This window comes from Euprymna scolopes, chromosome 40 (genome assembly GCF_053919585.1).
Source record: "Euprymna scolopes isolate OS-2025 chromosome 40, ASM5391958v1, whole genome shotgun sequence".
NCBI classification, from domain to species: Eukaryota; Metazoa; Mollusca; class Cephalopoda; order Sepiida; family Sepiolidae; genus Euprymna; species Euprymna scolopes.
This window is the reverse complement of record NC_136521.1, coordinates 31876298-31900946: the sequence shown is the minus strand read 5'-3', so window position 1 is coordinate 31900946 and position 24649 is coordinate 31876298. Positions and strand designations below refer to the sequence as shown.

At 31.1% G+C, this 24649-nt stretch overlaps 1 protein-coding gene and 1 pseudogene across 1 annotated transcript in view; both read right to left on the bottom strand.

Annotated features, from left to right (window-relative positions):
• The window catches only part of LOC145265650 (pleckstrin homology domain-containing family F member 2-like), a 219959-nt gene that overhangs the window by 136600 nt on the left and 58710 nt on the right, over window positions 1-24649 (bottom strand). The window lies entirely within an intron of this gene.
• Window positions 22064-22180, bottom strand: LOC145265804 (5S ribosomal RNA; annotated as a pseudogene).

Sequence of the window (24649 nt, the reverse complement as noted above, 5' to 3'; positions counted from 1 at the left end):
TCAAGAACTGCCCATCCATGGAACCTCTGTACCACAGGCCTGCTTTCCAAATGACTACAACATGGTCATTAAGTCCAATGTAAACAAGTTCTTAAATAATCAAATTATACTTGACTTCCACCACTACCGATTACTATGCTGTTGTCTCACTAACCACAGTACTCATTAATCCTTGTCCTCAAATGACCTTCAGGCCTTAATAAGTGGCGACTTCCATAAAAAAAAAACCCTTTGGCAAGCGATAATTTAACAGCTTTTTCACTTCAGCATAAGCGTTTCATACGAACGATACATATATTGCACCTAGCTTTAATGTAGATATGTGCAAAATTAATGGCCGATCCCAAAATGTAAAAACATTTTCACCCCAACCTTGATTTAAAAATCCAAAATTCAAGAAATCAACCAATTTTAATGAATTTCTTTAGTATTTAATAAACAATCACAGAATATAACGTCCATTTTTTTTTTTAAATCTTAGCAAAAATATATTATTTCATGTAAACAAAAAACACCTTTATCTAAAGTTAGTTTTAAATAAAAAAGAAATAAAGAAAGAAAAAACTCAATTTATTTTTGATTAACATTGTAGATCATGAATTCATTTTTAACATTGTAGATGTTAATTTTTAAAAAGATTTTTCAGGAACATTACGAAGAAAGCCTCCATGTTAATGAAATATTTCAGGAATATTACGAAAAAAGAAGTCCATGTTAATGAAATCAATATAGCTCAAAGAAAAATTAATTTCTCGAACTAACGATAATTGGATTAAGCATTGTTTTTTTTTTTAATATTTAAATAAATATTATTGCAAAATATATTTCATGTGATTTTAATGCTAACAGTTTCCAGGAAAATTTTAAATGTAATATTTTCCTTGTATGCATAAAAAATTAGCAGAAGAATTTTTTTTTTTTTATAATCTGGAATTTTTTTACTTTTAAAAAATGGGATAATTTCTATAAACTTACATTTTATTTTTTTTCAACGTCCTACTATCATAGAACGTTCTACTATATAGAACGTTGAAAAAATAAAATATAAGTTTATAACTTTTCTTAATCATTCTTTCAAATTTGAATTCTGTTTAATCATTGTTAAAAAATTGTTTTAGTATATTTTTAATGAATAATAAAATTTAAGAATGAATCCAGTCATGTAATTGCTAAAATTGACTTTTTGAACATCATTTTACAACAATTTTATTTCAAATTCTAAGGAAAAACAGATGTCATCAATAATTGAAATTGCATTACTGAATAAAAAAAACTTTTACTAAGTTAAATATGAAACTTTAGTGAAAAATAAATTCTTGTGGACATTCAAAAATATTCTAATTAAATAATCATTTTTTTATTACAACAAAAATTTAATTATTACAATTTGTGTGATGCATACTTTTCTAAAAATCAACGGGTATTTATGTTTACATGGAGTGTAAATGCTTCTTTAATGTAAATCGACTGCTTTTTGTTTTGTTTTTTGGTGGGAGGATAAATATTTTAGTTTAAAAATATGTAGATTTTCATTAATTCAGTTTTTTAAGATTTTAATTTACAAATTATTGTTGAAATAGTTTCAGAAAACTGATAAATATTTTTCCACAGATTTTTTATGTTGATTTGTTCAAACTTGAAATTTGAATGCGTCGTTATTTTCCCACATTTGTCACTGTACATGTTTTTTTGTTTTTTTTTAACACACGTAAATACAAATTTTTCCCCTTTTTTTTAGAGATTAACTTTTGTCCTTTATCTTTAAAACAATCCTGTCTGTCTGTTTGTTTGTTCACAATTTTATTAACATATACAAAACGTGTCTTACTTTAATCTTTCATTTATTTCTATATATAGTATGATACTTGCAAAGAAAAGAAAAATTGATTTTACTAAATAGCGGTATCTTAGTTAATGTTTTTAGTGAGAGAATTATTTTAAGTATTCTACTTAAAATTATTATTTAATAAATTTTACACAACAATTATATTGATAATATATTTAATTTAATTTATTTTGAAATTAATATTTCCAACAGCGACCTTTTTATAAAACTTTTTTAGAGTTATTTGCCCCTAGATGCTATCCATAAAAAAACAAAAGTTTACCAAATATAATTTGGTAATTTCATTAGGTTTCTAGCTGGAAAAATAATTCCGTGTAGATAGAAAAAATGTTTGGCTTTTATTGTTTTGTTTTTTTTTAAATATAAAAAGAAAAACTTACGAAAACAACTGAAAAGATTTCATTTGTTTGTTTTATTTTATTCCTTCCGACAATACAGAAATCGGTAAATTTTTACTACGTAATTCAGTGTCGTTTAATACCTAAAAAAATGAAACACCCCCACTCTAAATTCCACAATTTACAATTTTTTTTTTTAGCCTTAATTTCAGCGATTACAAACTTAATTTTCTAATTTAAAAGGTAACTTTCTATGACGTGACCCAGCGGCGTTCAACCTCTAATAAAATGGAGATCTACTTTTTTCAGCCCAATACATTTAAACAGCCTTTATAAATATTATTAGTTTGAAGAAGTGCAAATATGTGCCAACAAATTAGAAATTAAAAAAAAAATAAAATAAAATAACGTTAGAGTGGAGGATCACTTTTCTATATAAATTTAACGTAAAATGAGCACCCACTTTTCTATATAAATTTAACGTAAAATGAGCACCCACTTTTTGGCTACCAAACGTTCAACAAGACATGTCACCTCTAGCATTTATTTAAAATTTGGCGATTGAGGGGGAGGGAAAAAACTGGGGGGGGGATAACATTGGAAACATAAAATAACGATAAATTTAATTATTTTTTATGAGACCATTCTCTACTTTCACCTAACAATTTAATAAACAAAATAAAGCCCAAAATATGACAAATTCAATATTTTTTTTTTGGGGGGGGGGATTACATTAGAAACCTAAAACGACAAATAAAAAGCAAATCGAAAAGCTCCTCCCTAAAAAAAGTAAATCTAAAATTTCCTTTATTTACAAAATTAAAAAGCCAGTAAAAAAAAGTGCCCTTACAAAAAATAAAGGTAAATGTGTAGTTTAGCGGTGTAAATTATTTGACAGACAAAAAAATTATAAAAATTATTTATTTTTATATAAAACATTATTAGACCCACAGGCTGAAATAGAACAAAAAAAAATTTTTTTTAATCATGTTTTAATAGACTAAATGTGCATCCTTACACGTTTAAAATTTGGCCTTTTTTCGGTTTGGCAGATTGGCTTTTTTAAGGCCAAATTTGGCCTTTTTACGCTCTTTCATTACAAAAAAAATATGGCAGCAAAAAACATAGTTCATGAAAGAGCTTAAAAAGGCCAATCTGCCAAACCTTAGAAAGGCCAAATTTTAAAAGCAATATAGCGGCCTCGAATAATAAACATAAATAATAAAAAAATAATAAAAATGAAATTTTTTTTCTGGTTTTATTTCAGCCTTTGGGCCTAACAATGTGTTTTATATAAAAATAGTTTTTATATTTTTTTTTTTTTTTGTCTGGCAAATAATTTACACCGCTAAACTACACATTTACCAAAATAAGAAATAAATGCACGCATTAATGTTTATAAACATTATTTTTTTATGTTCACAAAATCGTGAGTTTTCTTAGGACAGTGATCCCTTCTGCCGAAATATCTGGGGGAGAGGGTATCAGATACTTCTATTTTTGGGGGCGATTACATTTACATGTTTTTATCTGTTCTTTTATTTTTGAAATTGTTGTGTTATCCATGATGAAAATGATTAGTATAGCATGCGTGTTTCAAACGGAACTTCATGTCAACCCAGGCAACGCTGGGTACCCACCCATGCTAGTATATAATAAGCTTTTTAAGAAGAATTTTTTTTTTCCGGCCATTTTTGTCTAGTTTAATGGGTTGCAATTTTAATTATTTGATTTGTTGGTTGCAGTTAAAAAAAATGAAATATCACTAGTTTAATGAATACTTTTTTTTCTTTTTGCTGATAAGAGAGAGTCTCGGGTGGTCAGAAAAGGAGAGAATTTCATAATTTCTCGACAAAATTAAACCTGTTTAATTGTCTCCCCATGAGGGCCGTTTTTGTTAATCTGGATAAAATTCAGCTTGCAAAAAGAGGCACTTTAGATTAAGAGATGAATAAAATTGCCTCAATCTAAAAGGATTTCTCCTTCATTGACCGAGGATGGAAAATGATGAAGTGTAAAGAATATATACTATATTTTGCTCATAATTAAGTCACTAATAAGTATAAGGAGAGTGAGGAATGCTCCTCTCTCTTCCTGTTGAATTCTTTCACTTTCATTCTCTCCTCCACTCCCCTCATCCTATCTCCATCTCATTCACTCTCTCTTCCTTTACCACTCCCTTAAACCCATATGTATATCCCCACTCCCCTTCTCTCTCTTCCTCCCCTCCAACGCACCTACTCTTTATCCTCTCTATTGCCCCCCACCCTCTATGCCCTTCCTCCCCTTGTTCACCTTTTGAACTAAGTAAGCCTTTTAGGATCAAGAATCACCAATTGTTAGCCACAGGGCAAGATTTAAACAGACAACCTTTGTTAGTGTTGGTTGCTCATTTACGCCCCCCCCCCTCCATATCCCTTCACGGACAACGTATGTGCGTAGTGGGTATGGGTGGGGGTGGGTTAACTCGTTCAATTTTATCTAGATTTAATTTTGTCATACAAATGATTTGTGTACAAAAATTATAACTTTAAATATAAGATATGTCAATTAAATTTACACAATTTGCGATTAACTTCTTTTTTTTTTCTTTTTTTTTTATTTATAAATCACTAGGCACCTCCAAAATTCACCACAGAATTAATCCCCATATGTAACACGATGTAACTTGATTAAGTTAATATTATCAATATAACTTTTGTACCAGATATAAATTTAATATTGTTTTTTTTTAATAGCGTTTTTTCTCATTAATATATATAATCAGTTGAATTGCCAAGAAGAAACTTCCTAAAATTAACTAATTAATTTTTAAGATTAAAATGATTAAAATTCCATTATTTCAAAATGTCCCGTTACAACATAGATTTTTTTAATTGTTTAAATTTTTTTTAATATTAAGTTTTAATATAAACATAGCTCTTGTCAGCATTTTATCGCCTGATAAAAATTAATTTAAAAATATTGCACAAATATTAAACATTTTGTAGACCACCCTCATATTTTGTTTGTCCCTTTTTACCAAACAAAAGTATGAAAGTCGGTAATTAACCAAATGAACACTCGTACATATTTAGTAAAACCTTGTTTCATATTTAATATACAAATGTTTATAATATTATTAATCATTAAACTGTATAAATCTTAAAACCTAACAAAATTATAACAAAGATTAATTATTAATTGCAGTTTGAAGAAGATAAACAAAGGTTTTTAAAAAATCATTAAGTCGCTTCTGCTTTTCCATGGTTCGTATAGTTAACACAAGTCTGACGTCACGGGATCATGCGCTCTATTTTTCACAATCGTTTAGAAGACCCTATAAATCACTACCTATCAAAACCAAAAGTCTCTCGAAGATATGGATTACTAAGTTGTGTGCAAAAATTCAAAATATTTCATATTGAATTTCAATGCAAACCAATAGTCTCTACTTGATTGTCATGTTACAATAATGAATATATGCAAAAATTACGAAAAACGATAGGGTAAAAAAAATTAACATTTTTTTTTTTTTTTTTTTACTAAAATTAGCGAAAATAACATTTTTGAAAAAAAAAAACAAATGGAGAGTTCCAAGGGGAGGTAAATGGCATGTAACTATTGCCAATTTTTAAATAAATTGTGCGTTAACAATCAAATATAAGTTAGTTGCCTTATTTTTAGCATAGCTGAGTTACTTCCCTTATGTCACGTGCTCCCAAATAAATATGGTGACGATTTATCAAAAACTCATATTTGTTTTTTGTTTTTTTTAATAATGCGGTTATATTTAAGTACTTCTGACATGCCAGTTAAGTAGATATCATTGCTTTTAATTGTAATTGAGACAAAATGTCAGTAGATACAATTTTTTCGTTTTCTAAATTTAGCTATTATAGTGTAGTTGCACCCTAAGTTGGATTGTCAGTTGAATGATAATTTTTTCGAGAGCGTTCAAAATGATGACTGGAATAAACAGAGTTTGAGTACTTGAGTGTGAAGCAGAACGATTTCAAACTTCAGTTAAATCATATGTTGGTCATTTCTCGGGTGTTTTCTTATCCTTCTTTTCCCTGCCAGGCAAACTGGGAAAGAATATAAAATCAAACGTACAAAGTCTCTTCAAAGATACTCAATTGATCGAAAGCGCTTGAGAAAGGGCTAAGACAAGATCTCCCGGTTCCACAACACAGAATTTACCAACTAAGAAAAGACCAAAAAAAATTGCTCGTCATGTTGAGAGAAAAAAATCACAGAAAAATTTTAAAAAGAGAGAAAACTGCCGTATTTAATCAAACATGCTTTTATATATATATATATATATATATATATATATATATATATATATATATATATATATAGTAATTTATAAAATATATATGGCGATTAAGCTACACTGAATATTCTGCGTTTTATCCACTATAGGATTCGTCAGGCTTATGCGCGAATTCTGTGGTTGCTTCTTGTTTTTATATATGTTGAGGATTTCTAGTTAGCCAATCATTCTAGTATCCACCGCGCCCCTTCCTATCAGCCAATGGGCATGCATTTTATCGAACAAAAGATCTGTTTTAGAACTAGGTTAGTGGTTTACGGTAGATCTTTCCCTTCCTTTTTTTTTTTTTATACACACAAAAATACAAATTTTTTTATACACACAAAAATACACATTGTTCTTAATTATAGAGTGGAAGATTAAATATGTAATATATATATATATATATATATATATATATATATATAAGTGAGAATGTGTGTGATAGAAAGAACACTTCTCAACCTATATACTCAAATTTTTTATCTACAAACTTAAAATTTGGTATATAGGGTATTCAGACATGTGGAAAACTTTTTAATCGGATTTCATCCAGAAAAAGGGCTGCTAAGGAGTAAAAATTGAAAAGTTAGTACTTGGGGGGGGGGTCAGCAGATTTTTATCTGTTCGTCAACTGTTTCACAAAGTTTGAAAATACTTTTAAAAGATCATAGCAAAATAGTCTAATCGTTATCGTACTTGAGTCACTGTCTTTAGGTTTTGGTTTCGATCTCAGCTCGAGGACTTTTTTTTTTTTTTTTTTTTTTTTTACTTACAAGAAGTGAACTGTTTAGAAAAAAAAACATACTCGCATGCAAGTCTGTTTATTATCCCTTTTTTTTTTATATAATTCATTTTTGTTTTCTTTCTTTTAAAGGAATTTAACATTACATTTAATACCAGGCTACGCCGGGTACATCTAGTGTACATATATATATATACATATATATATATATATATATATATATATACATATATATATATATATATATATATATATATATATATATATATATACATAAATGTTTAGAGGTACAGAATTTATATATGGTTTTAAATAAAATGGTAGGCGGAAGTTTCTCGAGAGCTCTTTCGGCTATCATCTCTTCAGGAGCAAATCGATAGCAATCTAAATAATATTGTGGCGAAAATAAAGAGTTCTATAGGGGAACTTATTTAATGTGCCAACGTACGGGGCATTAATTAAATTTATTTGCGTTTAAAAACGATTAAAAATGTTGGCACACGAGGGAGAAAAAAAAAAAAAAAATAAGCGTACGTTGGCACATTAAATAAGTTCCCCTATAGAACTCTTCATTTTCGCCACAATATTATTTAGATTGCTATCGATTTGCTCCTGAAGAGATGATAGCCGAAAGAGCTCTTGAGAAACTTCCGCCTACCATTTTATTTAAAACCATATATATATATATATATATATATATATATATATATATATATATAATATGACAACAAGAGTATGAAATGAAGACACAAAACTATATATTGGTAGATATAAAATGGATCATTTATTGAATAATGGAATACAGGCAAAATTTGGGGGATAGAAGGGACTCTTTATGCCAGGGCATTTCGAAGCCTAATGCTTCTCATCAGAAGAGTAGAGAAGGTGCTAAGTAGCCTGGGGAAGATGCGGCATTAGGCTTCGAAATGCCCTGACATAAAAAGTCCCTTCTAATTTTGCCTGTATTCCATTATTCAAGAAATGATCAATTCTATATCTACCAATATATAATTTTGTGCCTTCATTTCATACTCTTGTTGTCGTATTGTATAAGCTCCAATAATTATTGTTGAGCTTGGCATTATCCGGATAAGTCTCCTTTTGTGGAATTGAACTTTCTCTTTTCCTCTTACAAATTAAGCTTTATATATATATATATATATATATATATATATATATATATATATATATATATATATATGAATGTTTACATTGCATGTTTATGCATATGTATGTGTTGCGTGCATATGTGTGCTAACTATATGGTGTGTGTGCACGTATATGTGTAAATTTGCCCATCCATATGAGCCTACGAAACTGCCATGGTGTACGTGGTGTTATATTAAGCCGATAAAAACGTTTTCATTTAATTGCCAACAGTTGAATTCTTTGTGCGGGAAAATTTATTTTTGGGCCAAACAAAAGATTAATTCTTCCTCTTTGGAGTAAAACCGTTTACGCTTATATCGGCCTTGCTGATATCTTGTGAAAAGTGCTTTATTTTGTTTTACGATTTTTTAAAATCTGCTTTTAAAATATATTTGCACACTTCACCCCCCTCCCCGTTCAAGCTTATTTTCATTAAATAATTCAAAAACTAAAACCAAAAACGTTAACATTATATTTATCTATCTATTAATATATACGTTTTTATTTTTGTTTACCTAAACTTAAATGAAAACACATCTTGCTCTTTTTATTGAGCACAATCAATAACCTCAGTACATTCATCAGTTTCTGCTTTTTTTATTATTATTATTATTATTCTGGCGGCAGAATGTATGTATTTATTATAGTTTCTTTATTATCAGTGCTATGGTTTGCTATAGTCACCACGAAAGCCTCTTTCTCAATAGGGTCATATCCTCCGAGGACTTAGATCGCTTCAAGGAGCCTTTCAACGTTATGTTTTTCTTCAGTTAAACAGAGACTCGTCAATTTCCACCGTGTGTCCTGGGCCTCCAATCTGCCAGGGATGCCTAAGAAAATAATTTTGGCAAACATCTCTCATCAAGTTTCTCCAGTTGAGTAATTGTATATTCTAACCTTATACCACATTCTCTCTGCAATTTTTTTTTGTTGCCATGCTGTAAATTATTTTGATAATTTTGAAGATGTCTATTTCATGTAAATTATTTTGATAATTTTGAAGATATCCATTTCATGTAACATCTTATTAGAGCTTTTGTAAGTCCAATAAATGCTTTTTTCGGGGGGGGGTACTATGACTTAGAACTTCTTATTAGAGGTTTACACAATTCTTGCTATTTCGGCCCCTTTTGTGTTGATTCAGCTTTTTCATATAAAAGCGAAACTGGTGAAACTAAGGCACGCGTCCAGAAAGCAATAGACGTTTGATCAATGTCGGTTTCCACCGTCATATCAGACAATTGCTTTTATTTAGACACTCCCCTAATAAACGGGGGAGCTGGTTTTCCCCAACACGTTGGGGAAACAAAACCAAACAAAGTTGGGTAAAAAAAAAAAAAAAAAAAAAAAAAAAACTCAAAACAACTATCCAGCAGTAAAATTAAGTGCAGATTTGACCTTATTAAACATGCACTTAAAAACTGCCTCGCAAAAAATAGTTAACTGCGCTAAATTTAACATCTTATATTGTTTCCGTCGCTGTAGTGCAGGTGTATGTTGTCAGCCTATTGGCCTCAAGGCTCCGGGTTCGAGCCTATCTGCCACCAACCCCCCCCCTTTTTTTTCTTTTGCACCTACAAATATTTTTTTTCCCATTTTTTTTTGGGGGGGGGGATAATTTTTTTAAGTTTAGCATCGTTTTTTTATATTCAAACAAAGTTTCCTTTTTGTTCTGCTTACTCCTCCCTCCCTCTAACACACACACACACCTACAAACACCCGGGCAACGCCGGGTACCCCCGCTAGTCTATATATATATAAAATGCAAAACGCATACAAGAGTTTTTGTATGTCCAAGAAAGGCTTTTTTTGCCGGGGTTCTTGGAGAGTTACTATCGCTTAGAACTTCTTATATACCGTGTAGACCATAACATGTACGAATTGCGAACGCGCGTCGCTAGGTGTATCAGAATTTTTGTAGGAATTTTTGACACCCCTAACAGAAAACTGCGAATAAAATATAGAAAACTCGTAATTTCTCTTTCTAAAGTGGGTTATTTATTTTCTTTATAGAATATACTTCCAAAATAAACTATTTAAGTTGTTTAAAAAATAATAGAAATATTATTTTTCATTTTTTAAAAAACAGTGTTTACAAAGTGTGTGCGTGCGCTCAGGCAGCCATTTTGTTACATAGTGAAATCAATTGATTTTTATGAGATGAATATTTTTCAATTTTTAAACTTTAAAAATCTATCAAAATTTTCCTATTCGTTCAATTTTTACATTTTTTTCAGGGTGAATGTAAAATTTTATGCTCTTTCCGATAAACTGAATATAATATTTTAGACAAACGTTGTTGTATAAATTCACCCCCCCCATTTTGAAATGTCTATGAGAATTTTAATAATTAATTTTGGTTCACATGTTTTATATATCACAAATTGAAGATAAAACATCAATAAATAAAATACTCAAATTTAAAACAAAAAAAAAAGAACACTTATCTGTAAATTTACCGGTAAAGTCCAAAATGTAAATCCTTCTTTTTTCGATAACCACGTGTTTTTTTTTTGTTTTTTTAAGTGGAAGCTTAATTTTTGTTTAGAATTTTCCAGTCAATATTTTTCGGTCAGTGTATATTTTTATATTTAATTCCTGGTTTCCTTTTTTTCGATATAAAAAAAAAAAAAAAGACGATACCCCATAATGCAGATTTATAGTATAATAAATAAAAAATTCAGGTATTTCTTTAAGATATTAAAAAAAAAAAAATCACATTTCATATGCTCGTTATTCCGTAATCCGTGTAAATCCAAAAATAAAAGATCCCAGTTTTCATGTACGATAGCGTAAACGCGCCAACATTAAAAAAAAAGGACGATAAGTTATCTCCCTTTGGTATTTATAAGTCGGACAGGAAAACCATAAGCATTCTTTTAATCAGACTTATTTACTTGTCTTTAAAGAATTTTATTGGAATAATGGTGAGTTTTTTTTTTTTACTACACGTATTTTTTTACTTTCTGTAACTGATGAGAAAGTTGTATTTAAATTTTATTTTGACTTTTTAAACTTTATTTGAGTAAAAAACATTAATTTTTCAGGTAATTTCTACACTTTATCACCGAAAATGTTTCGGCGATAAAGTAAAAGTTACTACGTTTGTATTATTACTGTCTCTGTCTGTACACATAGATTAAAAAGAAAGTGGTCTAAAAACAAAAATATAGCAAATAAATGTTATCAAAGGCAAGATAAGTTACTTTTCTACCTAACTGAATAATATTTTAGTGTCTTTATTTAATGCAACAATGTTGCAAAACAAACCCGCAATGTGGCCATAAAGTGGGTGCCCATTTGACGTCACATCATTATAGAAAAGTGACCCCCCGCTTTGTGACCATTTGTAAAATTTCTTATCTTGGAAACTACTAGTTTAGTTTGCCGTATATATAAATGGTTATTTCCGTTTTCAGCGCCCCCGAAAACCTTTAAAAGTGGAAAATTTGGAGGAATATAATCCCATATCGAGATTACTAACGTTTCGGAATTAGTGTTTTTTTTACACTTATAGGCTTCCGTAGATAACAAAGTGAGAATCTTAACATCCGGTTTCTTTAAACTTTCTTTAAAGACACGAGTTGTCGTGATATGTGTTGGAAAAATCCTTCCATGTAAAAAATACATGGATTATAATACATAAATATGAATAAATTCTCATACAGGAAGATTAAAAGAAAGCATATCTTACTCATGGACCAGGTCAGTGATATTTTGCCAGTTAAAATAAATATCGTAAGATTCAACTAGTGTTATTTGTTCGACATTCCGTGAAATGTTAAGTGAAGAAATCCAAGGAAAAATAAATAAAATTGTTTATTTCTCTATTAAAGCTTTTATTATATTAAAATTTGGTCTTTGCTCGTTTTATTGAAATAAAATTTACGGGTTTAAATTACGTTTTCATATTGTTATAATCTGATAGACGGATAGGTGTCTATTCAAACAAATGTTTCTTATGGCGACTCGACTGAAAATTCTGATACTGCTAGCGCGTCGCAGCTAGATTTATTTACATTGAGTTTTACACAATTCTTGCTATTTCGGCCCCTCTTGTGTTGATTCGGCTTTTTCGTATAAAAGCGAAACTGGTGAAACTAAAGCGCGGTTCTTGACCTACGGCCCGTAGCGTCCAGCCTGCCACTACGCCCCCACCCCATCCACCTTTTCTTTTACACCTACAAAAGATTTTTTTTTTCCATTTATTAAAATCGCTTTTTTTTGTTTTATTTTTTTTTAAAAAGTTAAACATCATTTTTTTAAATATTTAAACAGGGTTGAATTTCCTTTTTGTTCTGCTTTAACCCCCCCCCAACACACACACACACACCTACAAACACCCGGGCAACGCCAGGTACCTCCGCTAGTCTATAATATAAAGGGCAAAAATCTGTTTAAATCTATGTATGTATGTCTGCCTGAAACTTTTGACAGAGGTGATAGATTTTCACGAGATCAGTATCATTTTGAAGCTCGACCCTTCGGGCAACAAATATCGAAAAATTGGCTAAAAACATTAATTCCTTGACCCTCAACGTTTGTACAGGGAGGGTCGGGGGGGGATGCTGACATTTTTTGCAAGTCATTCAACCCTTGCTCCCACGACGTTGTATAAAACGCGTTATTTCGAGCACACGTGACGTCACAACCACGGTGGGCACATCGGTAAGGCAATTTTTTTCTTTTTTTTTTTTCACCTCTTTTTCCTCTGGTGTGATACGGGTTCGAGCTTGCTTACTACTCCTATATTTTTTTTTTTTGCTCAACACACACCTCCAAACACCCGGGAAACGCCGGGCACCCAGGCTAGTTTTATATAAAGTCGATAATTTCGTGTTTGTCTTCCATTTCTTTTTTAAACTGATTAAATTTGTGTGTGATTAAAACTAAATTTTTTTTTCTCATTATTTATTAAAAATCGTCTTTTTAAATTTTTATTGGGTGGGTATGTTTGTTATCAATTTTTCATTGGCCGATCAACTTGATAAGCGCTCAGTATATTGTTGTATACGGGAGGGTTCTGTATGACATAGAAGGGTGTATAACAAGTGTATATAAAACAGGTATATATAAACGAGGGAACCAAACCGTGTACATGTCATATAGTCGTCTATGTAATGTTCATTGTGTGTATGTGTGTACATTTTTAACACATAATAAACAGATATAGATACCTTCAACAATAGTTCAACAAACGAGACAAATAGAACCAATGTCTGTTTGAGAGAGAAGGACATATCTTTTTCGTCGGAACCAAACGCACTTCTGAAAATGTAAGTCATTTTATACCTTGACAACTCAGACAACCAAAATTATTTTTCCACATTTATATTTATTCCTGTTGCAACTTTTTTTGTTCTGGGGTTGGACGCTAGGTGTATCAGAATTTTTGTAGGAATTTTTGACACCCCTAACACGATACTGCAAATAAAATATAAAAAAACTCGTGATTTCTCTTTTAAAAGTGGGTTGTTTATTTTCTTTATGGATTATACTTCCAAAATAAACTATTAAAGTTGTATAAAAAGTAATAGAAATATTTTTTTAAAAATAGTAATGAAATTAATTGAATTTTACGAGTTCAGTATTTTTCAATTTTTAAACTTTAAAAATCTATCAAAATTTTTCTATTGATTCAATTTTTACGATATTTTCAGGGTCAATGTGACATTTTATGCTCTTTCCAATAAACTGAATATAATATTTTAGACAAACGTTTTTTTTTTTAATTCACGCTCCCCCAATTTTGAAATGTCTATTAAAAAGTAAATAATTAATTTATGTACCAAAGATTTATATATCACAAATTGAAGATAAAAGATCAATAAATCATATATTCAAATTTAAAACAAAAAAAGTAGTGTTTTTTTTAGAAATTTACCTGTAAAGTCCGAAGTTTAAAACCTTTTTTTAAAAAAAAAATACACGTTTTTTTTTGTTTGTTTTTTTTTTAATGAAACCTTGGTCCTTGCTCCTTTAATTGAAAAAAAATTAGGGCTTGAATTACATTTTTCGAGGAGTTATAAGCTTCGAAAGATAGCGGGTGGAATTATTCAATAGTTTTCACGAAATTTCTGACACTGCTAGTTGGACGCCATTTCTTTTTTCAGGGATTACATATTACTGTCTTTCCAGATGACTGTTTCCATAGCTTAAGGATTCTCAACCAGTTGAGAACTTATCTGTCCCGTCTTCTTGTTCCGACTCATTTGCTTAAGATTCCTTTTCTACGTAATATGTGTGGGGTTTTTTTTCGTCTTTGTTTTTCAATTGTGTCCCTCCAGGTTTTTACACACCCTTATGGGGAGCTCTGGTTTACATTAGCTGCTGGGCGATCTAGAGCCAATATTTATAGAAATTCAGGATTTTAACGGTACAAGTACCAAATTTTAGGATGATGGAAGGGTTGGATATGTACTTATAATATACTAGCAGAAGTACCCGTCGTTCAAAAACAGCCTACAGAAAATGGACTGATTTATGAAAGTATGATAGGTTATGAAAAGGAAGGGTTGTAAATTTGGGTTGAACTTGGGAGTATCAAAACCAAAGCAAAATATGATGAAAGTAAAAATAAAATAGATAAACCCCATAATTTATTATACCATACCTGTTCACACTGAAACACTTATCACAATATTCTGTCGATTTATATTAAAAAACCTTGTTAAACTTTGTGACATATTTCCATTCTATGGAGGTCAGGTGCAAACGAACACCCCATAATTTTATTATACCATATTTCTTCAAACGGAAACATAATTATCAAAGTATACTCACGCAGATAGATATGAAAAGTCTTTATTAAAGTTTGTGCCTATTTCAATTCTATGGAAGCCATGCGCGAACGCAGACCCCACAATTTTATTATACCATCACTATTTAAGTTAAAACATACTCATCAAAGTATTCTTATGTACATCTATATCAAAAACACTTTTTTTTTTCATTTTGAAATTTTTTATTGCCATACTTTGTGGACCAGGCGCGAACGCAGACTCCACAATTTTAATGAACCACCGTTCTGCCAGATCAAACATACCCATTCCTGTGTCTCGATACATTTTCTATCATTATATGTAATCAGTTTTTTAAAATAGTCAACCATATAGGAGCCTATTCGTGACCAGACACACACACAGACATTCAGCTTTATATATATATATATATATATATATATATATATTATTAGTAAAACACTCATTTTTCATCTTAACATACAAGTCAGTTCACATGAATTCGTTCTACTAAATGATTAGAAGAACCCTTAATTTTTTTCCAAATTACTTTAACTCTAGAGCCAACCAAGTAAAAGCTATTTTTGAATTTATATATTGATTTTAATCTTAATAAAAGAACATTAAAGTGGTGCAAAACACTTTGGAGATTTAATTTTATCAGATCTGAGACAGGTATTTTTCTAATCTATTATATCTGTCTGTTTAAATGTATGTGTGTTTGTATGTCTCACTGGGCACTTTTCTACAAGGAAAGGTCGCTTTTTTCACTGATATTTTTTAAAGTGCCCAGTGAGGTGAAGGCGAAGAAATTGTTTTTGGCTAATTTTTCGATATTCGATGTTGAGCTTCAAAACAATACCACTCTCGTGAAAATCCGCCACCTCTGTTTTAGGAAGGTTTTAGGCAGACCTACAAACATACATACATTTAAACAGACACTTTCAGTTTGGCGATGGACGCAACGGCAAAGACGTCACTTTTTTTTTTTTTTTTTTTTTTTTTTACATTCTTTTCCTCCTTCACGGTACGGGTTCGATCCTGCCTACCTACTACCTCTTTTTTTTTTTTTTTTTTTTTTGCTCAATACACACCTCGAAACACCTGGGCTAATTATTGTATAAATAAAAAAAAGTAGAGATTTATTTTTCCATGTACTTTATATCCGTTTGTGGTGTATAAAGACACACATGTAAATTAGATGCCAATGCTAAAGAAAAGAATCACTCTTTTTCTAAACGCTTACAAAGACATTTAAAAAATATTAGATTGGTTGAATTAACCCAGAATGGGAGAGGGTGAGAGAAATACATAGATAACTAAGATACAGATGGATGGCTTATTTTTTTATATATATACCTGAAACAAAACATATTGCCACATGGATATTGGGCCACTATTTGGGACCATGTCTACTGAAGAAGATGAGCATTTAAATTTAAATTTCTGCATTTAGCATAGTCAAGGAAACAGGAAAGAGGAAGGGAATTCCAAAATCTACCAATCCAAGGGAAGCTTTTCTGCATCTAGGGCCCTTACAGTTAAGAGGTGGAATTTTTCTGCTAGACAGATTTGTTGAGGGCATGTCGAAGGAGTAAAAACGCAATGAGTAAGAAATGAGTAAGAACACATTCCATTAAAGGCCTGTTTGATTTATTAAAATTACAATGATTTTTAAAAAAAAAAAAAATTTTTTTTACAATCTTAACTCAATTCCAGAATTCATATATTTTTCAGCATGCATTTTGTGTGATTAAAGTATATATGAAAAAGTCGCTGATTAACTCATATTTAGTATAATAGATGTAATCTTTTTCTGTTATCATAAGCATGCAGTATCTTTATTATTAAGTCACATTTGATTAAATGATTCGCAGATTTTCATAATCACTTTTAGAAATTCTCAAATCACGAATAATCATAATCCAAGTTGACAACAAACTGAAATTAAATAATGAGAAACTTTAATATGGACATGATACCATTTGAAAAATGAAAATGGAAGCAAAAATGCATTTTTGATGTCAAACTATTTTTGGTCAGTTTGACCGATTCAACCGCCGGCCAGTCCAACCAGCCGATTCAATTGCCGCTATGAAACTATCTATAAGTTACATCCATACCTAAAAATATTTTGTTTAGGTTTGTTTGATTTTATTTCCTCTTCGGTCACCATTTATCAAGGCCAAGAACCACTTGAGGATAAGAGGTCACCATTATATCTGAAGATTCTATTTTTGACATTGGTTTCTGATATTTTTCTAGTTAGAATATTTCGAAAAAGACACCAGGAATTATGTGAGGAACCTTGTGAAGGTTGCTAACATCCTAAAGTGAAAGTGATTTTTGTAGAACAAACTGAATTCAAATTTGGGAAACCCAGGTCATCAGTCTGTGTTGTTAACCAACAGACTTCCATTGATAAGAGATAATGGAATAGAACGATTGTAATTCAAAAATTGATCAATGTATAAAACTATTTTGATTACTTATGAGACGGTTCTATAACAAGTGCTTGCTGACATTGGACTTGAAGACGATTATGTTGTAACCTGCAGTGAAACAGTTCTGCAATAATGTATTCCACATATGGAAGACCCTTGCAAAGAAGTTTTGTTCCTGGAAATTCCCCCTGAAGCTAGATGGAAGAAGAAGGAAAAGTTATTAAATTTTTAAAAATGCAGAAAAAAAAAAATCCTCAAAAATAATTTTTATGTCACCCCCCTCCTCATTAACATATTTCTTTCTATATATTTAAAAAAAAAAAAAAAAAATTAATTCTGTTTTTTTTTTTTTTCCAGAAATTTTTTTTTTCATTTTTCCTTAGAAACCAATCCCTATTTACTTGCTTCTCTATGGAGGGAGAGTTAGACACAAGGTCAAGTTTTAATGTGGGAATATAAATTGTGTTCCCAAAAAGGGTGCACTAATTGAAACAAAAAATTAAATTGCCTCAATTTAGAAGGATTTCTCTTTCACTGACCGAGGACAGAACATATGAAGTGTAGAATCAGAACAAATACTACACTTTGATCCTAATGAATTTGTTTTATGTTACCATACAATTTTTGTTTCTTTTGCTTTTCATTTGTTGTGGGTGCTAGCAAATGTATGTGTGTGTGAATTCGTTTGTACTTACCGTTAGAAGGTGCCTCGCTTTGAAATGGAAGTTTCTGGATAACATCCAAGAAAACGTTTGATTTAAATTCCATTTGTATACATATATAGGTATGAAGATATATATATTTCCTTTGCTCCTTTGAAAAGATTCAACCTGATCCGTTACAAATATTTTTTTTTGAATTTCCTTTTTTTTTTTTTTAATTTGTCAAATTTTTGTAAAAAATGTTTAACCAAATGTCAAGCTATAAAACGATAAGTATAGAAGTTATATATTTATTTTAATCTAGTATTTTTATACTTTGAAGAGTTTAGAAATAGTTATTGCTATATTAAATAACAATTATACAAAGAACATACTTTTATACATGTTTTTGTTTTCTATGAAAAACAAGGTATTTTCTTTTTATAGAATCAGAAGTGATATTCATTAAAATTAAATATGCAAATCGAGGAAATATTACCTATATTTTTACTTCAGTAACATTATTTTTGCATATTAAAATAAATAAAATATCTAGCTTATTTTTTTCAACTTTTAAAAGGAGAAAAAAAAATTAAACTCTTGCTTTTAGATTTCTATAAAAAATACAAATCTAAGCAAGAAAAGAAAAAAATCACAAAGCAAAAAAAAACAAAAAACGCTGATATATTATTAAATAATTAGTAGACTTAAAATGTTTCAATATTAAATATATATCTAATAGATATATTTTCTTTGTTTTCTTGAAAAGATCCAACTTGAGTCTTCACAAATATTTTTGACTACAATAGATGAATTGATTTACAAGTAAAATAGTTTTTCAACAAAAGATTTGGGATTAAAAGTTATTTTTTTAATATAGTTTTAAAGGTAGAAAAACTTCCAAGATATAATTTCTTTTTTATCTGCTGTTCAAGAGTCAAGATAAAAAAAATACTAACATGCTATCTGAGAAGTTGGAAAAATGATATATATTATATAAACAAAAAATTATATTATATAAGCAAAATACTCATGGTTTTGATTCAAATATTTCTAAACAGCCTCTGAAAATATCTTACTACTTTTTACCCCCATTTCATCATTCAAATGTGTTTGTGGCCCATCCATGGGAATCCAATTGTCACCAGGTCAAACCAGCAAGTAATAACCGTATGACCTTTTGCTAGAAATAAACGGTTTGAAACGGAAAAAAAAAATAAATACATAAACGAAAAACAAAAAAACTAAAAATAAGTTATGTCAACCAGTCAGTCTACAGTAATACAAATTAAAACCTTGTAATCCCTTAAGTACTTATTCATGAAGCATCATTTCGTAGTTATGGATGGCCAAAATAACAATTTTTCTTCATCTCTCCTATGCACAAACTCGGTCTAATATTCCATAAAATTATTTATTCATGAAAATGTTTTACCATCTCTCCTGAATATCAGCCATGTCTAATAATATAAGCTCATTGCATTTGTACTCTCTTGACACCTGATAAACCTGCTTGGCAACAAAATCCCACCCCATTACTGTAGAGGTCCCTAGATACTGGAAAGCATTCTACTCTAATAGTTTCTTCTCTCAGATTGTCAGACTTTGGAATTCCTTCCCTGTTCCCTGAATGTACTAACATGCAGAAGTTTAAATGCAATGTGAACAGACATCTCACTCATCCCCTTATATAGACCCTAGTAGACATGGTCACAAATGACCTTTACGTCAAAGTCACAATATGTCTTGTTTGGAATGAACAGAAGTTAAAAAATAAATAAAATTATTTATTTATTTATTTATTTATTTGTGGACTTGTTTCATGACATTTCGGCCAACTATTTCTCTGGCCTTCATCAGGTGGTAACTGCGACGGAATAGGAACTCCGAATCTCTTAACTGCATTCTTAGTAATTACTGCCATCCATAGTTGTTGTCGTCTCACCACGTTTTGGCTAAGTAAGCCTCTCGCCGGCTTTGGGTAGGATTGAAACCGCTATCTTCAGACAATTCTCACCTGGAACCATACAGATTCAACGTCTATCCACTGCATCATGGACCCTGAAGGGCTATCAAGGTTGAATAATAGTCCGCAATAAATTAATAAATAATCTCAATAATGAATTCTAATTAAATAATAAATAAAATAATCTTTACATTTATTGATGAGAAGAAGAGTTTCTGGAGTTTCTGGCCGAATGAACGTATCTGTTCTGGTTAATCTTAAGAGATCACTAATCGAAGCATTTCAGAATAAGGGTTGGATTATCACAATTTGAAGCAATATTGGTGAGGAATACTGACTGAGCACGGTCATGATTAATCTTTCACTTATCCAGAATTTCTCTTTTTTTTTTTTTTCTTTTTTTTAGGGAAGTTGAATCCCCTATTACAAACTAACCTTGTGTTTTACTTTGATGCGGTGCAAGACAGGTAAACAAATTCAGGTTATTCCCAAACTCTACATGTTTTTTTTTGTTACTTCCGGTTCCTGCTGACTGTTTCGCTCCACGTGTAATGCCCTGGAAATCTCCCTTCTGTCTAATGTTTACCAGTTTTTAAATATTCTTTTTTTCTGAAAAACAGCCAAGTTCGTTTGCATATTTTAAAACTGGTAAACAATCAGAAAGGAATTTTCCAGGGCAATTATAGTAAAGTAGAAGGGTCAATAGAAACCAGAAGTAAAAAAGAAAAACTTGAAGATAAACCAAATTCAATTACAGATCGGTTAAATAACTTACTGCAGACGACAGACTTGCAATGGAAGAAATATTTAGCTCAGAGAAAAAAAAAAAAAAAAAACACTTAAGAAATTTGCTGCCATCTTTGAAATAATGTCTTCTTGGATACGAGAGTTAATGTTGGGAAATCAGACAACTCAGAATCTTGTAGAATTAATATTCAATTTAGAGAAGAGATACCTTGGTCAGCAAGTTTTTATGTTCAGTAATAAAATAGCCCATCATTCTTAAGTGGTCATTCGAATGTTTACATACCAATTACAACACAGTCGTTTTCAAGTCCAGAGTCAACAAATACCTATCGAGTTGTCCTGTGAATTAATCACAGTTCTCCATGTTTTTCATAGTACTGTTCCATCATCAATCTAAAAATTTTATGAACACTTTATCCTCAAGTGGCTTTTGGCCTTATTAAGTGGTGAACCATTAGTATAAAAAAGTTTGAATAAAAAGGATGCACCTAACCTACATGCACCGGAACATCTACACACGAGTTACGAAGGTTAAAGTCAAGTGGGATTGTTTACTTTTCTCACATTGCAAGAACTTAGACATCAGTGTCAAAAAGTGGGATTGAGAAGTCAACACCCCCAAGGAAGGGCAATCTGATCCGCAAAAGTACCTAGGCAGTCCTGTCAGAATTCCCCGGTGAGGGCACCACAACCAATTAGCAATAAACTAACCCTTTCTCAAAGAGAGAAGGCAAAGCCTGGAAGTGTGGACCGCACAGAACTAAACTCCAAACACAAAATCAACACGGACCGGATCATTAGAAGAATATCTTGATCTTTGAGACCCAGGATAAAAATGGGACCGAGTGACGTTACCAGTTATAGAACTGCAATACCCACATCTAAAAAGAATCCATAAAGTTACATTGTTATTCAGCTATCATCACCCAGCACAGCCGCAGCCGAGATTAAACTCACTGCATGAGTTTGTAGTGTAATTTAAATCTGCTCAGTAGCTGAATACTTGATGCTTCGCAAAGGCTATCAAGAGTATTTTTTATTGTGACGCCATCACTAGATGGGGTGCCTACCATGGCTTAAGAGAGTTCCATCTACCATCAAGAGAAGGATAGACTGCGTCAGTTTTTCAACCTGGTATTTTACCTTGCGGTACATACAGTGCCTCGTCTTCCCAAATGGTCACCCATCCGGTACTGGCCAGGTTCAATGTTGCTTAACTTCAGTGATCTGATGAGAACTGGTGTGTCAACATGATTGTGCCGTATATTCAGTTGTAAACAAGTGTAATGTTTTATAGATGCTGCAGACGACAGGCTAGTGATGGGAAAAATGTCTGGTTTGAGGTTTGACCACCAAAGAAATCAGCTGGGCACTTTAAAAAAAAAAATAAATGAATAAAATAAATAATTGCCTCTTTAAAACAGGAGTTCATGCTGGGAGGTCAGACCACTTGAAATGTTGCAGAATTAATGTTCATTCTGGATAAGACGCAGTCAGTAAGTTTTTATGTCCACTGATAAAACAGCCCATAATTATAAAGTGGTCTTGTTGGGTGACCTACCACAAACGAAAGCAAAATGTATAAACAGGGTGTCTCAAAAAATATACTCCCACTTCAGATTACTATGAATATAGTGAAATGGGATAGCTTCAAAAGCAGCAGACAAATGTAATTGAAGAATCATGTTCACAAATGTTCAAACTGATGACCGTTATTGTCCAGACAATGTTAATAACATTAAAGTGTGAGTACATTTTTGAGACACCTTGTATGTTTTTGGATCAAATGGATTTCAAGCATCCCAGAAACTCCACACTATGCTGCACTAAACAGGCAGTAAAAATGGGAGTATAGTTGTAGAATAGAAGATAGAGCTCATCTTTTAATTGTAGGTGTGTCCCTTATCTTCCTGAGAAACAAACATCTGCGATTGACCATTACCTCTGACCTGAAATGGAAGACCTACATCAGATTCATTGCCAAAATCACTGGAAAATTGGTGGGATTGTTCTACCGCTCCAGAAGAGAGAGAGAGAGAGGGGGGGATAAAGAAAGACAGAGGGGGAGAGAAAGAAAGAAAGAGATAAAGAGAGAGAGAGAGAAATATGTTTAAGTTTCCATTTAAAACGACCATTTTGGTTTCTGCTATAACAGAAGAATAATTCGAATATGTTCATTTTGCAAATGAAATATTAAGATTGTTTTCTTTTTGTAAAACATGACATTACCAATAATTACATGAATGATCGTATCTATTCAAAATAGTGGAAGAAAATAAATCGTTGACATTCTCTTTAAAAAATAAAATAAGTATTAATTGTTCATTTGCAAAAAAAAAAAAAAAGAACTGAACAATCTACTAATGCAAACAACTGTTTCAGCAACACCTGTTTTGTTTCCAGTACAACAAAACATTCAATCGATTACGTTCTTTTTAGAAAATCAAGTATTAAGATTTATTTATTTACTTTATTTTCAATAAAACAAATGATCTTTAGTTTAGGAAACGTGCTTTTCTTATAGAAGATTTTAAAGCTAAATTTAACAGTATCTTCTGTTTATAGACTTGGACAGAATAGTTGAAAACTGCTTTTTGTTTGGAAATAAAACAAGACATTCGCATGCGAAACTTTCGACTGCTTATTTTTTCCATTACGATTTCTGAAAACAAAAACTATTTGCTTTTTTTTTTTAACTTCTTAATCATGGTATTTGTGAAACTACTGTTAATAATATCTAACATCGACAAAAAAAAAAAAAACTGCATTTCTGGTGATCTACTTTCAAGGTTGAGCATGAATTAAAAAAAAAAAAATTTTTAAATCGTTCCAGACAAGGTGTGAAGCCACTTGATGTAAGGAGCTAGCAAGAACAAAAGTTGATTCTCACAAAGACAGGAAATGCCTAGTGATCTTAGTTTTGAAAAGATCGATGTTATAGGTAGGAGGAAAACAGTCAGCAAGAGGAACGTTCCACAACCTTACAATTATTGGAAAGAAGCTGCTGGAATGAAAAGCTGTATTACAATAAAGTATCAAAACAAATTGATGGAGACCACTAGACCAATGAGTAAAATGAGCCGGAACAAAGGAAGCAGAGACCAGATCAGACAATTCTGAAGAACACATGCCATAATAGTATTTATAGAAAAGACTGAGACTAGCAACATCACATCTATCAGAGAAGAAAGGGTGAGGCTAATCAGATTACAGATACATTTCTGCACCTTATTAAAAACCACCAAATGGTACAGAGATTCGCTAGCCTAAATTACTAAATATAACAAAAATACTCCATACATGGTGTGATGATAAATTTGTATATATTTTTGGGGGGGTTAATCTACTTTTCTGGGCAACACCGGGATACAGGTAACTAATCTTATATATAAAGGGTAATTGTGTGTGTGTGTGTGTGTCCAGCTAAAGATGGAAAAAAAAATGTTAGTATATTCCTGGTCCTGTATGAATAATATCTAAAATTTAGAAGAAAAAAAATTCTTTGGGGGTCAACTGGGCCAGGTTTGTCAAGTGGGTGGCGAAGTCGATTTTTCAATCATTTTCCATGTAAAAGAGAAGTGAATGACTTACATTTATATATATGCCATAGGGAAGAATGAGTTGAACAGAAGGGAAAGAAGGTTGAGGGAGAGAGAGATGTGGAAAAATAGTGAAGAGGAAAGAGAGAAAGATAGAGAGAGGGAAAAGTTATAATATAAAGATATTACACACACGT